This window comes from Anolis carolinensis, chromosome 4 (assembly GCF_035594765.1).
Source record: "Anolis carolinensis isolate JA03-04 chromosome 4, rAnoCar3.1.pri, whole genome shotgun sequence".
NCBI classification, from domain to species: Eukaryota; Metazoa; Chordata; class Lepidosauria; order Squamata; family Dactyloidae; genus Anolis; species Anolis carolinensis.
This window is the reverse complement of record NC_085844.1, coordinates 29,681,985-29,697,152: the sequence shown is the minus strand read 5'-3', so window position 1 is coordinate 29,697,152 and position 15,168 is coordinate 29,681,985. Positions and strand designations below refer to the sequence as shown.

Genomic DNA, 15,168 nt, shown 5'->3' with positions numbered 1-15,168 from the left:
GAGATTTTGCCCCACTTTTGTCTTCAGCTGAAAACAACAGGTGACTTCTGAGACAAATTTCCAGTGTGCTGTAAAGTACAGTACAAGTGGTTCAATGATCGATGAAGAAACTGCTATAGGTACATCATTTGTTTTCATAGACAAGGACTCCAATTGAACTTCAGCGGTTTCCCTTTAAAAATACCTGAGTAGGAAACATAGCCGTGTGAAGCTCTGGAGGATTTCTGCCTCTTATAATAGTCTATCCTGACAGAGATGGACAGTAGACACTGACAACAGTGCCATGTATTATTATAGTTGCATGTTACTCAAGCTTGATATAATGTAGAATGAGTTAACTACAGGAGAAATTCTGGGTGAAAAAATTAAATTATACTGTATCTTTGAATAAAAATTCTGAAAACATATTAAAAGTAGTAGTAAAGCAGTACCATTCTTTGCCAAAATTCAAAGAATGGAGTGTGCATAAAAATTGTGTGTACATGTGCTCCTTATAAACATGTTATTCTCTATAATGTTTGAGAGCTGACATTTGATTATCAGAGCTAACACATCTTTGAGGTTTCAGGTAAATGTATTGTCCTTTGGATTTGGCATTTAAGCGTGCAGGTGTTTACATCAAAATTAATGCACATCCCCACTTTGTTTGAAAACATCTATGGAAGTAAGAAATTGTTTTATTTTGAATGATCATACCATAAGGTTCTCATGATATTTTGAGGCATATGATGAGATGACATGACTCATTTGAAAAAAGGAAGGCCACATCGGAGGTGGATAGATTGCCCTGAGTTTGAAAGACCTTAGCAGGACTGTTTTTAAGAGGGTGTCTTGGAAGGGTCTAATTCATAGGATTGCCATAAATAAAAAATATCTTGGTGGCAGTTAACAGCATTACAAAATATTATGTATTGGCCTTGATGTCAGGCAAAGATTACCTTACCTAAATTCATTGCAATAAACTATGGAAATCATTATTCAAACATTATATTGAAGATATAGGTGCAAATTCATTCCTTTAATCTTTTGCTGTATTGCTTCCTGGCAAAGTCTATTGTTCAGCAGTTGATATGAAAGCCACTGGTCCTAATTCTAACAGAACTACTCACAGTTTCCTTTCATTTACCAGTATAGTTAAAATTTGAGCATTGGATTACAGCCCTGGAGAACAGGTCTCAAATCCACGCTCAGCCATGGAAACCCACTGGGTGACCTTGGGAAAGGAAATTGCTTTCACCCAGAGGAAGGCAAAGGTAGTCCTCTCTGAACAAATCTTGCCAGGAAGTTTGCCTTAGGTTTGCCATAAATCCAACTTGAAGACTCACAACAACAAAGAGTTAAGCTGACCACATGGACTGACTATTTTAGTACTTCATATATTTGGATGACAGGTGGTTCCAGGAGAATGTCAAGATATGCCTACTCTCATTGAGTGAATAGAAGACAAAAAAGATTTCTTTATTTTGCCTGCAAGGAGGAAAAAGACACCAGATTTCAAGATGACCACTTTAAAATAAATTTTATTTGTAATTGTACCCATTTTGTTAATGTTTGTGTAGGGCTTTTTGATTTTTTTTTTTTGCTCTTCATGTTTCCTCAAACTCAGTATTCTTCATAATGGATTTCCTACTGAGCTTACAGCTAATTAACATTTGTTATGCAATGTGTCGTGTCAAACCCACAAATCCAGCAAGAAATGATCACGCAATCAAATTTGGAGTAAAATGGCACTCATAGAAAACATTAAATAGCTTTTTTAACTCTCTGAGAGCATTTGTGTCAAGGTTGGGGTTTTTTTATTAAGGGACAAAGTTTTTTGTATATACAGTATTTATTTTGCAGTATTTTGACATAAAAATTTATCAGTTAAAATGAGTGAAACCAACACCTCCTTTAAGTCCTAGCCAGGATAGTTACTGATGATGGTAAGAATTGGGGGTCAAAGAATTTGGAGTTATGATAGTTCAGCACTTTTCCAGGTTGAGGAAGGCAGCTGTCGAATGCCTTCTGGGTGTTATAATTTTGCAGAATATCCTCACTGGGTTGTTGTTGCAAATGAAGTTGTATACCTTGGTATATAGAGAAGTATTGGGCAGGACTAATGTGTGTGTGTGTGTGTGTGTTAAGATTCATCATGCATTCAGTTGCCCAACGACAAGACCTCTTGCCAAGCTGAAGAAAATGAGATCTGCTATGTATGAGATACAACCCTAAGGTTCTTGGCTTTTATGTGCATGATATTTTCATGCTTTGATATATTTTAACATGTTGAATATGTACAAAACACCACAGGTTCAGAGCAAGCAAAGACAAATCTTATATTTGTAATTGTATTAATACCCGTGCATTGTTTTTGCTTTCTATTGCCTTAAATATGCCGTTAGCCGCCTTGGGTCCCATTATTGTGAGAAAGGTTGGATATAAATGGATGAAAGAAGTAAATAAATAAAACTTTCAGTGTGTTAAAGTGTATCTACTTTTTATAGAGCTGGATTTTCAGTGAATGTTTTTAGCTATAAGAAGGTTTATCACTTATGCAAAGGAATTATGAATTCTTGTTTGCTTTTGCTTACAAATCACTCAATCTTTGTATATTTCATGTGCTTGAAAAACAATCAAAATAGTCTTTTACCCATTGGCTCTTTTGCACTAGTTACAAACCAGAATCCACAGGCAAAAAAGAAACAGTCCTTCACATGATTATTGTAGGTTATATTTTATTCTTTAAACAGGTTTTTTTTGTTTTGTTTTATAAAAAGCCCAGCATGTTAAAAGTATTGTGAAACACTAGTTATATGGAGAACTTTCTGCTATTGTTTGATTATGGGCCCTTCCACACCACCATATAACCCAGAATATCAAGGCAGAAAATCCCACAATATCTGCTTTGAACTGGGTTATCTGAGTCCACACTGTCATATATTCAGGTTCAAAGCAGAAAATGTGGAATTTTATTCAGCTTTGTGGAAAAGGCCCATGTTGTCCTTAAAGAAGGCCAGTCAGTAATATCACATTGGGTTCGTTATAAAACTGGATAACCAAAATTTGTCTAAGAATAAAATACAACCATCAATAAGCATGTAAAGATCTGTTTCTTTTTCTTTTCTTTTTGCACGAATGTCAAACACTTTTGCCCTCATGAAAGAAGGGCAACCGATTTCAACATTTCATTTTTCTAGTGCTGTGCTGTGCTCTATATTTCTCACTATTTGAAGGGTCCCCCAAACCTTTGGAGCAACTTTGGGGAGAACTGGCAAAAATTAGAAGCTTCATTTTGAGTGATTCGATATGGCTTCTACCAACAAGAAGCACCGCTGGATATAACTCAGTGTGTAAAACCTTTTTCACCCAGTTCTAACAAATATGAATTGCCTGGCAGTGTTGTAAACTACATCTAAAAAGAAAGAAAGAACATAAATGGCTTCAGTGATGTTACCAGAAACACAGCAAGATTCAAGTGCTCCTTTATTTGTGTGATAAATATCACACATTGGAATAGCTAGGCTTGAATTTTAATCATTTTACATAAGATTTCAGGTATATAATTCTTACTTAGAAATTAATCTGTTTTGCTTTGAAGACACAGCATAGATCCCCTGGGATTGTTTTAATGGGTTATTTATACTGTTGTGTTTTTTCTATTCTTGTAAACTGCCTTGAGTCCTTGAAGAAAGAAATGCCCAAATCAATAAATAAAATACTCATTTAAGGCCATCTGTTTCATGACAATCTGTGAATGAGTCCAACCTATGGCCACCTTCCTCATTGTCAAGCCTCTTCTAAAGTTGAAAGATGGAGTTTGGTTGTTATATGGGGATGCAGTATACAAACACGAACCTAGTCTTGTGAACATATAAAATTCTTTGCTATAACATGTGGCATTATCCTGTTCCCAGTGCGAATGAACTTACCATGTAGCAGTTACCCAGAGTAAAGTTAGATAAAATTAAACCAGAATTTTAGGTAAATCAAATCTAAAAACATTCCAGAGCTCATCTATACCAGACAGATATAAATATGCACTGGACTCAGAATCTGGAGTACTTTTTTAATGAACAGGCATCCCCCAAGTTACAAACAAGATAGGTTCTTTAGGTTTGTTCTTAAGTTGAATTTGTTTCTAAGTTGGAACAGGTACATTTTTAAGTGTAACTCCAACCAAATATATCTATATTTTAGCTTTGGATAGCATAGGGAAGGTTTAACACCCCTATAGTGCTTGTTTTGCTGTTTGTGCCCCTGTTCAGAAGATATCACCTCACTTTCTGTCCCAGTGGTAATAGGATTTTGAAAAATGTGGCTTGTTGTGGAAACAAGGACTGGTGCTAAAGCTTTAGTGGAGACATCTTTTTCCCCATGATAACTCTTTCAGGAGTGAATTTCCCTTCCGAGAGGTGGATTTCTTATGCTTCCTGTTGTCTCACCCCCGTTCTTAACTATAAGTCACTTGTAAGTCGGGTGTTTGTAACTTTGGGACTGCTTGTAGTTGGTATTGCAACTACCCTGCTGGATTGTCACCTTTCCTGTGATAACACTGCTATTAGCTGACCTCAAATCTCTGACGTCCGATCAGAGTTAGTTGCAGTATTTACACTGATCTGTGGATAAATAACATCTCCCTATCTGTATGACTGTTATGTAAAATGATGGCGCAAGTGTCCTTTCCATTGTTTTAGATGGTGAGACTTGGATCAGTTGATTCAATTTATAAGCAAAATAGTTTTGGCTAAGTATTGGAGAACAACATCCCCATAGACCTCAGAGTTGAAAAGAACACCAGAAGATGAAACACATACGGGCAGTGGCACTAGTTACACTGTTGACTAACAGCTTTCAAAAGGAGGTTGTTTGGAGAAACCTTGTAACAACCATACTGATTGAACTCATATCGATCTAGTTATTGTAACTAAAATTTAGGATTTTCACTGGTCCTGAATAGCAACTCCCATTTATCTAGATGTCTAGAGCTGAGAATGGTACCAATGTATGCTGCTGTTTTGACCTTAACATATCACATGTATCCTTTACAACTTGGAATTTGTGCATATGTTACGGAATTAAATAAAGTAATCAGCGTTCATTTATTATCTAATCTTTGTTTATGTTTAGCCCATTTATTTGGCTTCTGTATAGCAGTCCATGACACCCATTTGCAGTTCACTTCTAGTTTTATGATAAGACTATCAAGTCCTGGAAAAAACATACCATGAAAAATTAGATTTGATTTAATAGTTACATGATCTGGTTTCATACATCAATATGCTGGCTTAAATGCCTGTGGAATATACTTTCTGAGTACTTCTTACCTTTTACTCTACACACTCAAGGTATAATGCTGACTGCTTTAAAATGCATGCATAGTAAAAACTTCTGGAAACTTCCAATTGTATGGGATCCAGCTAGTATGTATCGGAGAATAATTTCATTTTCATGTATGTGCTGAAAGTTGTCTGTACAGTGCTAAGATTGTGTAGCCTCCCTGCCTCCCAGTCATGGGTTCAAGGTTGCTTGTTTGGTCTATGAGTCTGGTTAATGAGTGGAATGATAGTGCTGTGTTCTCTGTTTTCTTTCCATTTACCCATTTGCAATGATGGTAGTAAAGAGAAATGAACTGGCTCCATTTTCATCTCTTGCGTTCAAATAGAGGTGGGCAGTTTTCCAGCTTTTGCATGTTTTTCCCAGTCTAAAAGCATGAAATTCTCTCTTTTTAGTTATTAGCAGGATGCGTTTTAAATAATATTTAAGACACATTTGTCTTGGGAATGTGCACTGATAGCTTCTCTGAAGTTAAATTCAGTTCTTGGGGTGAAAGAAGTCTCCCACCTTTGGGTTAGGACTATTTTGCACCTCGACTTCATCTGTTAAAGCACATACCACTGCTACCCAGTTTGAAGGATGTGGATCACACCTGATGATGTAGCAACTTGAGGATTTCTAATTGACACAGAGCCTCAGTGAAGTACCATCTTTACAAGTGTAATCTCCTGAAAAGTGAGGTCCAACTTTGGCTGTTGCAGGCAATCTTGCCCTCATCATGGGAGAAACCAGCCTCCTTGTTCTGTATGCTCCATTCCAGGTTCTCTCTTTTTAGGCATTTTAGGTTTTCCATAAAAAACAACTTCATTATCCCTTCCAAAACAAACAAACAGAAACCAAATGATCTTATTTCCATAAAAGAAAATAATGAGATTTAGAAAGACTCTGGTTATGCTGTAACCATAAAGTAGAAAAGTTTTCCTCCCATATTTTTTCAACTATTGCTTCTTAAACCTTTAAAATCTATAAACTGCACTTCAGTGGGATTGGGGTTCCTCATTAAAAGCCACAGTTCATTCATTTATCATCTTACACGATGATTTTGCAGTATGATGATAGACCTATTTTATTTTGAAGATAGGCATTTGTTGCTGTGACACATTGGGAGTGAAAAGTGAAAACTGGCAACGACAGCTTTGTACATAAATGTATTACCTTGTTCTATTCTTGACATTGTGAAAGGTTTAACAGATGTCATGCTATTATGCTGTCTAGTGTAACGCCGATGGATACTTTTCAAAAGTAATAAAATGCATTAAAATACATATCTCTGATTACCTATTTCTCTTCAAATCATGTAAGAATCAATCCACCTCTTCCGGTAGTTATTTCTCCATTTTCAACTTCTATGTTGGGCATTGGGCAAGGTCATCTTAGAAGCAAGAATTTAGGTGACTGGGAGCCTTGGAACTGTTCTAGAAAAGGACTAGTTCAGGCCTGCACAACCTGCAGGTGTTTTGGACTTCAGCTCCCAAAATTCTTGGCCATTGGAACAGCTGGCTAAATCTTCTGGGAGTTGGAGGCCCAAACACATGGAAGGCTTCAGGTTGTGCAGGTAAGAACTAGTTCATGCACTTGAGCAAGCATCACTATTGAAGGGCTAGCTTTTGCAGTTCAGTGGATTAGGTACAGTGACACAGTTTGGTAGAAAGAAATCCTGCCCAGGTCCAGATCCCATAAATGACTTTTAGGCTTGAAGAAGGAGCGGGTATTTTGTGGCATTCCTCTTGTCTTTGTCTCAGCTGGTGTGAAAATATCATGCCACCTGCCAGTTCACTTGTTCTACAGCTGGAAAATAAGGCCAGGATTAACAGTAATTGCAAACATCTGTGTTTGTTGTGGGGCAATTAGAGCCATAGATCCCTTCTTTTCAAGACCATCTCTCTTCTTAACAGCATCATAGTACACAAACAATTGGTGTTTGCATTTCATTGAACTGTTGAAGGGAGCTTAGGCATGCCCCCCCCCCCCCATTATTATTTTCTTGGTTTGAGAGCACCGCCATTACCCTTTGCTGTGAGGACCCTCTGTTCTTAGTGTATTATTATTATTATTATTATTATTATTATTATTATTATTATTATTATTTTCTGGTCACGCCAAGGACCCCCCCCCCCCCAAATTCTCCTCTCCATTGGCTCCATATTATTATTATTATTATTATTAGTAGTAGTAGTAGTAGTAGTAGTATTCTTACTACAGTAGAGTCTCACTTATCCAAGCTAAACGGGCCGGCAGAAGCTTGGATAAGCGAATATCTTGGATAATAAGGAGGGATTAAGGAAAAGCCTATTAAACTTCAAATTAGGTTATGATTTTACAAATTAAGCACCAAAATATCATGTTATACAACAAATTTGACAGAAAAAGTAATTCAATACGCAATAATGTTATGTTGTGATTACTGTATTTACGAATTTAGCACCAAAATATCACGATATATTGAAAACATTGACTACAAAAATGGCTTGGATAATCCAGTGGCTTGGATAAGCGAGACTTGGATAAGTGAGACTCTACTGTATTATTTTCTGGTCCCCCCAAAGATCTCCCATTCCCCTCTGCATTGACCCCATATGATGATGATGATGATGATTGTCTCCTCACCCCAAAGACCTCCCCCATTTCCCTTTCCCTCTCCATTGGACCTTTTTTATTATTATTATTATTATTATTATTATTATTATTATTATTATTATTATTATTGTTGTCTCCTCACCCCAAAGTCCCCCCATTTCCCCTTCCCTGTCCATTTGCCCCCATTTCCACTCTGTACAAGGATACCCCTATTATTTTCTTACCCCCAAAGAGACCTTCCAATTTCCCCTCATCGCCTCAGAATTGTTTGGAGGCGTCGTCGAGGCAGAATTGTTTGGAGGCCTAGTCGAGGCGTAGTCGCATCCTCAGAGCCAGAATTGTTTTGAGGCCTAGTCGAGGCCTACTCGCGGCCTCCGAGCCTTCCGTCCCATAGACGGGCAGAGGAGCCTTCGCCCCCCCCCCCGCACAATTTGCTAGGCCGCCTTGGTTTCTGAGAGAGTAAACCGCCGCTTTCGCCGTCCTCTCTGTGTCCTCGGGCTATGTGCATGGAGGATGGTGGCGAAGATGGCGATGGCGCAGAAACAGGCCAGCGAATATGGAAGCATGTTGGAGGGGGTGGGGGAGTATGTGGCTCGCGCACTGAGTCCTGGTTGGCGCAGGCGCATATGGGCTTTTCTTGTTTTTTGGGTTTTTTGGGCCATGGTTCCGTCCTTGATGTTTAGTTTTGTTGTCGGAACCTAGCGGCAAGGATTGTGGGTTGTGTTGTCAAGTTTCATGGTTCTGGGTCGTGTAGTTTCGTTGCCTACTTCTAGGTAAAAAGTCCATAAGCTTTTTATATATATAGAAGATATATATATATATATATATATATATATATATATATATATATTGTATATATACTGTGTGTGTGTGTGTATATATATATATGTGTGTGTGTGTGTGTGTGTGTGTTTAAAAAACCAAGAAACCACATCTATAAAATTATTCAGTATGAGCTTCAGCAGGTTTCCGGGGGGATGCCTTGCAATTTGGTCACTTGTAGAGGTGGAAATAATTGCCGCAAGGCCAGGGCAGTGAGGCCAAGGGAAGGCTATTAGGTGATGTTTTCATCTGCATGCATGCCAGTGAGGTTACCCAGGCAGCTTTAATCATTCAGTCATATTCTCTGGGGCTGTAAAGAAAGGTCTCTTGAAAGATATGAAATGGATCAGAGAGACAAAGACAGATAAGCCTCTCTCTCTCTCTCTGTCTCTCTCTCTCTCTCTCTCTCTCTCTGTGTGTGTGTGTGTGTGTGTGTGTGTGTAGTGGGGAGTACAGTGCTTCAATTACAATTAATAATAGCTGGCAAATGCATTCCTAAAAAGGTGAAAGGATGCCCTCCTCCTGTTTACTCAGCAATACCAGAATTCTCAAAGGGATTAAATTTGCCATCTGGCCCATCATTAACCAATCATTTTCTGAATTAACAGTTGCAGACCCAACACAGATTGTTGTTAATAGTATTTGGAAATTATATGTCAGCATCCTCAGCTGCAATGGGGGATTTCTTGTGTGTGCTTTCACTTATTTACAGCTCAAACTAAAGACTCTTTGCTTAGCTGTTGGTTGGACATGCAGAATTGTTGTGCTACTGGAAGTAAACCTACCTGTGATACTGTGGTTTGGCTGCCTGGCTCCTGTTACAGGTGGAAGAACAACTTTTATGTTTAAACTTTCAAACTGGAATGACACTTCCAGGTTTGAAGTGTGAATTATTTATCATATGCATCTATTCCAACTTTTTCTAGTCTTGGTTTTCTTTTTGTTTTGTGCCCGTGTATTTGTCTTTTATGCTTTTACCTGTGTATTTAAACAAAGAATACTAGACTTCCTTTCAAAGCATAATTCAAATTTTATACAGTTAAACCAGTTTTATACAGCTGAATACACACCTTTCTCTTTTAAGAGCCTTTTGCCATGTCCAAAGGAGCCGTTTTCAACAATTACAGTTATGTCTTTAGTAATTTTAGATTCACAGTGACTGGAGACACTCAAATCAGTTTTTTTAAATCTGTAATGAAAGTTTAAGGCATATCTCTCTTTTTATTTATTTATTTATATGTGTGTGTACACACACACATATACATGCATGCATGCATGCATGCATGCAGCACTGGGACAAAATTCTTCATTAGATACAAAGAGTATGAATAATCTTTCTGGCATCTAGTCAGAATGTTATAGTAACTGCATCGGTAAGCAAACAATACTGGAATCCAGAACAGTTTTTCATCACCAAGGCAGTGCTTGCATTGCCACAGGCGAATGCCAGAGTTTAAAATCCTACTGGTGATGCTCATACAAATGCTGTGACTTAGTATTGCTTACGTAAGGAAGGTCTGCAAACGTCCTTCAATACTTAAAGCATTTTTATATAAGCTTTTTGCCATTTGAAGTTGCAGTAAATCATTTTGTCTCAGCTGGGAAGAGGGAAGAATAATGTGTCCTGTACGCTTTGTTTCATGGCTGAAATGTGGGAAGCGTGTCTTCAGGCTGTTTGGGGGAGCCTTGTTCCTTCTTATTCTAGGGAAGGATGGCTGCTCCCCTGAAGCAAAACTAGCACTTTCTTCTCTATGCGGAATACATTTCAAATTATCCATGGGTGATATCAAAATCTATAATTTTTGCCCCCTAAACCATCCCTTGATTTATACATGAGTACAGGATAATATTATCTGCTCTCCAAACTGTGTGGGGAGGTCCTTATTTTTTATTATTGATGGGATGGAAATGGCATCTGAAACGATTAAAGAAATTAGCAGTTTAAATGGGACAGAACAAGGTATCTGTGCATAAACTAGCTTACATGAAGAAGTTAGTTCATGTTGCATTATTTTCTGGCACTTGATATGCAAGGATGTTTCATATTCATTGTTTTATATATATGAACACATATGCACACCTAGATACACTGCCAAGGGTTCCTACACGTTTTCCATGACATAGATTGCTTCCAGACAGCACTGAAATTGTATATATGCCAGCCTTCTGCAACCTGATAGGCTCCAGAAATGTTGGGAAGGCAAGCAACTCTTATTGGATGCATTGGTTGGCGATAGTAGCCACTGTAGTGTAGTCCAACACATGTGCAAACCTCTGCAATGAGTAGGTTTATAGAAGCTAATGGAACAGAACAGTGCTATGTTACAATACCCTTTCCTGCTCCTAGTCATAGCTTGAGCTGCAGCCAGACAAGAGAACTTGGAAAGACAAACTGAAAAAGAATGTGTGCTGCGTGGACATATCCATAATTTCTCTCTTCCTCTGTGGCAATTAAACCATCCTTTTGCCGTTTTCCAAGGTAGTCCTACTGAAATAGGATCTCTGTGTATAGTCCTACAAAATAAGTTTGCATCTATTCCATTTCCTTGTCAGGAAAGCAAATGGATTTGCAGCACCATGAGATTAGCTGAGCCTTTTCAGGCTGAGGTAACACTGATCCTCCCTCAGAGCTGGGGAATGATGGCTAGGCAACAGCTCTGTTATGTCAAGCACCGTATAAAACACATTAACAGATGCAGCTGATGTCTTAAGAACTTCCATAATCTCTCTTTCTCAGGTTCATTTAGTACCAGGAAAAGCATGGGAGAGGAAACAATAAATTTTTTACTCTGCTTTTGTGGACTATTCAACCTCCTCAGAGGACAGATTTTTAAGCAGATGTTCTCAGCTGATACTCTTCTTATTGTAAAATGTGGAAAACATGTTTGACGGAACATGCTGAATCTGGAGCCATATTCACAGGGAGAAACCACCCATTCAGGTCAACTACTTCCATAACTTTGAAGAGATCAAGGCATATACTGACAAAACAAGGAGGGTCCATGGGGTTTAGGAACTATGCATTTCTTAATTTGTCCCTGTTAGAAGTGGGCTGCTATAAATAATAGCTATTATAATAATAATAACACATACTGACATGTTAACTAATCTTTTGTTAACCTTCTGTATTAAAGAATAGGAAACTCCAAATCTTAGATCATTCTAAAAATACGACTTATTACATGATGCTACTGTTTATCTAAATGTGCTGTGAATTTTGTTGTGGTCATATGAGTAAGAGGGTAATAATTGTTTGGCTGCCCCTCTTTTAGCTCTTTTCAAACAAAAAAAATCTTGAGGAATATACTTTTTTTAGATTTGGGGAATTCACTGAACTCTGATCCTTCTAATAGACTTGGGTCCCCAAGAGTGAGATGAAATGATGATTAATCTCTGATATAAAATACCTTTTCAGTGAAATTGTTTACTTACTGAATATATTCATGTATAAGTCCAGACATTTTAATTTAAAAAATCAACCCCAAAACCTTTAGGCGACTTATCCATGGGTCTGTCAAAGCCAGGACCTCTAATGACAAACCAAAGTGTACAACAGTCCCAAGTCAAACCAGATAGTTCGCATAAATGCCAAATACTCAGGGGAACAAGCAGGAGGGAAAAACAAATGTCGAGTCACGGGTTAAGAGCTAATTACTAGTAATTCAAGCAACAAGGATGAGTCCACAAATGCAGACTTTGTTTCATGCACAAAATTATTAAAATATTATGCATAAAATTGCCTTCAGGTGGTATATAAGGTATAAATATTTATTTATTTATTTATTTCAATCATTTATACCCCGCCCTTCTCACCCGAGGGGACTCAGGGCGGCTTACAAGTGGCAATTGATGCCGTTACACTGATATACAATGAACTAAAACGTTAAAACAGTTAAAACAGTCATAAAATACAATATACAAAGTTTAAAACAATGCAAAGTGCTTATGCCATTCATCCACCAGACCTTATACAAGAGCCGTAAAGGCAACATGAATGGATTTCTTGTTTATACTTAGCTCACATCTCCATGATATCTCATCACATACATTTGTGCACATACAGGTATTCCAAACTGGGGGGGAAACCAAACATTTTGGATAAGGAATACTAACATGTAGTTTCTGTTCTTGCTTTGTCCTATTCTTGTTTTAGCTGACAATGGTCAGGAGCTTTTTTCAATCTCCGATATATTTTCAGGATAAATAGAGAGAAGAAACATAATTTTCTATATATATACACTTCCCCAACTATATATCTATGGTTAGAGAAAATGCCTTGGCCATCAGATATGTATCTAGTATAACATACAAAACTACTTTTTTCAAAAGAAATGTTGAGCTGAAATGAACTAACAACTCCCAGATGTGCAGTCTAAATTCAGCACATATTTGAGATGGAAGCAACCTGTACTTAGTGCTTAGCGGTCACTAATCTGCTGCACATCCACTAGATTTAGATTTATTCCTGGGCTTTTTTTCAGTAACCAGACCGAGCACCAATGATCATTGGCTTGTAATATGTGAAGAATTTAGGTCAGAGGATTTTGCAGCATTATACTCTAAGAATATCAATGTAAGTGGGATAATAATTGGTGGATGGGTATAATGCAATCCCTGTTTCACTGTATGACGGGAATTGCTAAATCTTTGGTGTTTTGCTTGCACTGAATGCCTAAGGCTGAAATCCTAAGCACACTTGCCTAGAAGAAAGTTCCATTTATTTATTTATTTCGTGTCAAAAGCATTGCATAACAAATACATTTAAAAATGATGAAAAAAAATAGAGCATTGGAAGAAAGTTCCATGGAACATAGTGAGATTTTCATCACAGTAGACATACTTGGAGCCATACTATCAAGGGCCATTCTTGCCCAGATCATTGTTCCTTTAATACATAGTAAAAACTCCTTATCCACAGACCTCACTTATCCACTCTCCAAAATACTCTCCAAAATTTCTCCAGAAGTATTTGTGAGTCTTTGTAGATCCTTCATTGCAATCATACTATAGAATAACAAGTGTTTGTGGGCCTCTCTTGGTACTATAGCACTATTCTATGATATTCTTCCAGCCCAAGTATAAGTTTTAGGATAAGGCTTGCTACTATCTGCAGTTTAAGGTATAAATTGAGGCTTTTGAAACATATCATCCATGGATAAAGGGGTTGTACTATACCTGTAATTTTATATTTACGAATTGGACTGTATTCCACTTAATTAAAGTTCAGGAATCATTGGCTTGAGGAAATAAATATACCACCTGTATCTCTTTCAGAAGATTTGACTAGTGGCTGTTTTGATGATGTTGTTGGTGATGTGTGTGTTTTCTCTTTTCTCTTTTCTTTTCTTTGCCACTTGGACTAAGAGATGGCAAATTAGTGATGGGCTATCTGCTAAGTCATCTGTAATTGGGATCAGCAAACAGTTTTTTTCCAAGACAATTAGGAAGTAGCTTATTCTAGCCTGGGATGAGTTACATCTAAAGGTATGTCCTGCTGCATCCCTGAATGTAGAATCCTAGAAATTGAAGGAATTACACGAATCATCTACCCCAAGCACTTGGTGTGCAGGAATACACAAAAAATGCATTCCTGAAAGATGCCCATCCAGATCTTATATGAGACCTCCAAAAAAAGAAGACCTCTTGCCATTCTTTTCCATCCTTTGAGACACTCTTTTCCATTTTTGAACAGTTCTTATCGGAAATGAGTTCTACCTATGGTAATCCTTGGGTAGAATATTTTCTTCTTGTAATTTGAAACCATTTATTTGTTCACATTCAAGTCTCTGGGGCAGCAGAAAACTCAATCCATCTTCAACCTGACACCCTTCATGTCATCTCTCAGTTTTCTCTTCTTCAGGCTCCCTAAATCATTCTTCACAAGGCTAGGTTTCCAGACCTTTGATCATCTTGCTCCAACTTGTCAATATCTACTTGAACTGTTGTCCCCAGAACTGTATACGGTGTTCTAAGTTAGGTTTGTCTACCAGAATAGGCTGATACTATTGCTTTCCTTGGTCTGCAGATTCAGCTCTTGTCAACGCAGTCTAAAATTGCATTGCCTTTTTTTGGATGCGGCTGCACACAATTAACAAATGTTTGGCTTGTGCTTCACTACGATGTCTAGACATCACATGTACTGTTATGAAGACAAGTGTTGTCCTTCCTGTATTTCTTCATTTAATTTTTCCTGTGTAAATGTTGTGCCTTATATTTATTCCAATTCTTCACTGTGTCAAGATCATTTTGAATTCTGATTCTGACCATTTAGAGCACTATTGGGGTGGGGGTGAGGGTGGTGGGAGTGGCCTCTCCTTCAATATTTTTGAGGACACTTGTTCCCACACCCCAACTTTCTCCACTTACCTCTGAGCACCTTCTTTCCTGCCTTCTCACGTTAATTGCCTTATATTAGGATGAATGAGAGATTTCTTCCTCCATCTTCATATACAT

The 15,168-nt window shown here is 37.8% G+C and overlaps 1 protein-coding gene across 2 annotated transcripts in view; it reads left to right on the top strand.

The window, feature by feature from the left end:
* sdc2 (syndecan 2) overlaps positions 1-15,168 on the top strand; it is a 78,733-nt gene that overhangs the window by 54,925 nt on the left and 8,640 nt on the right. The gene's annotated exons all lie outside the window — the stretch shown is intronic.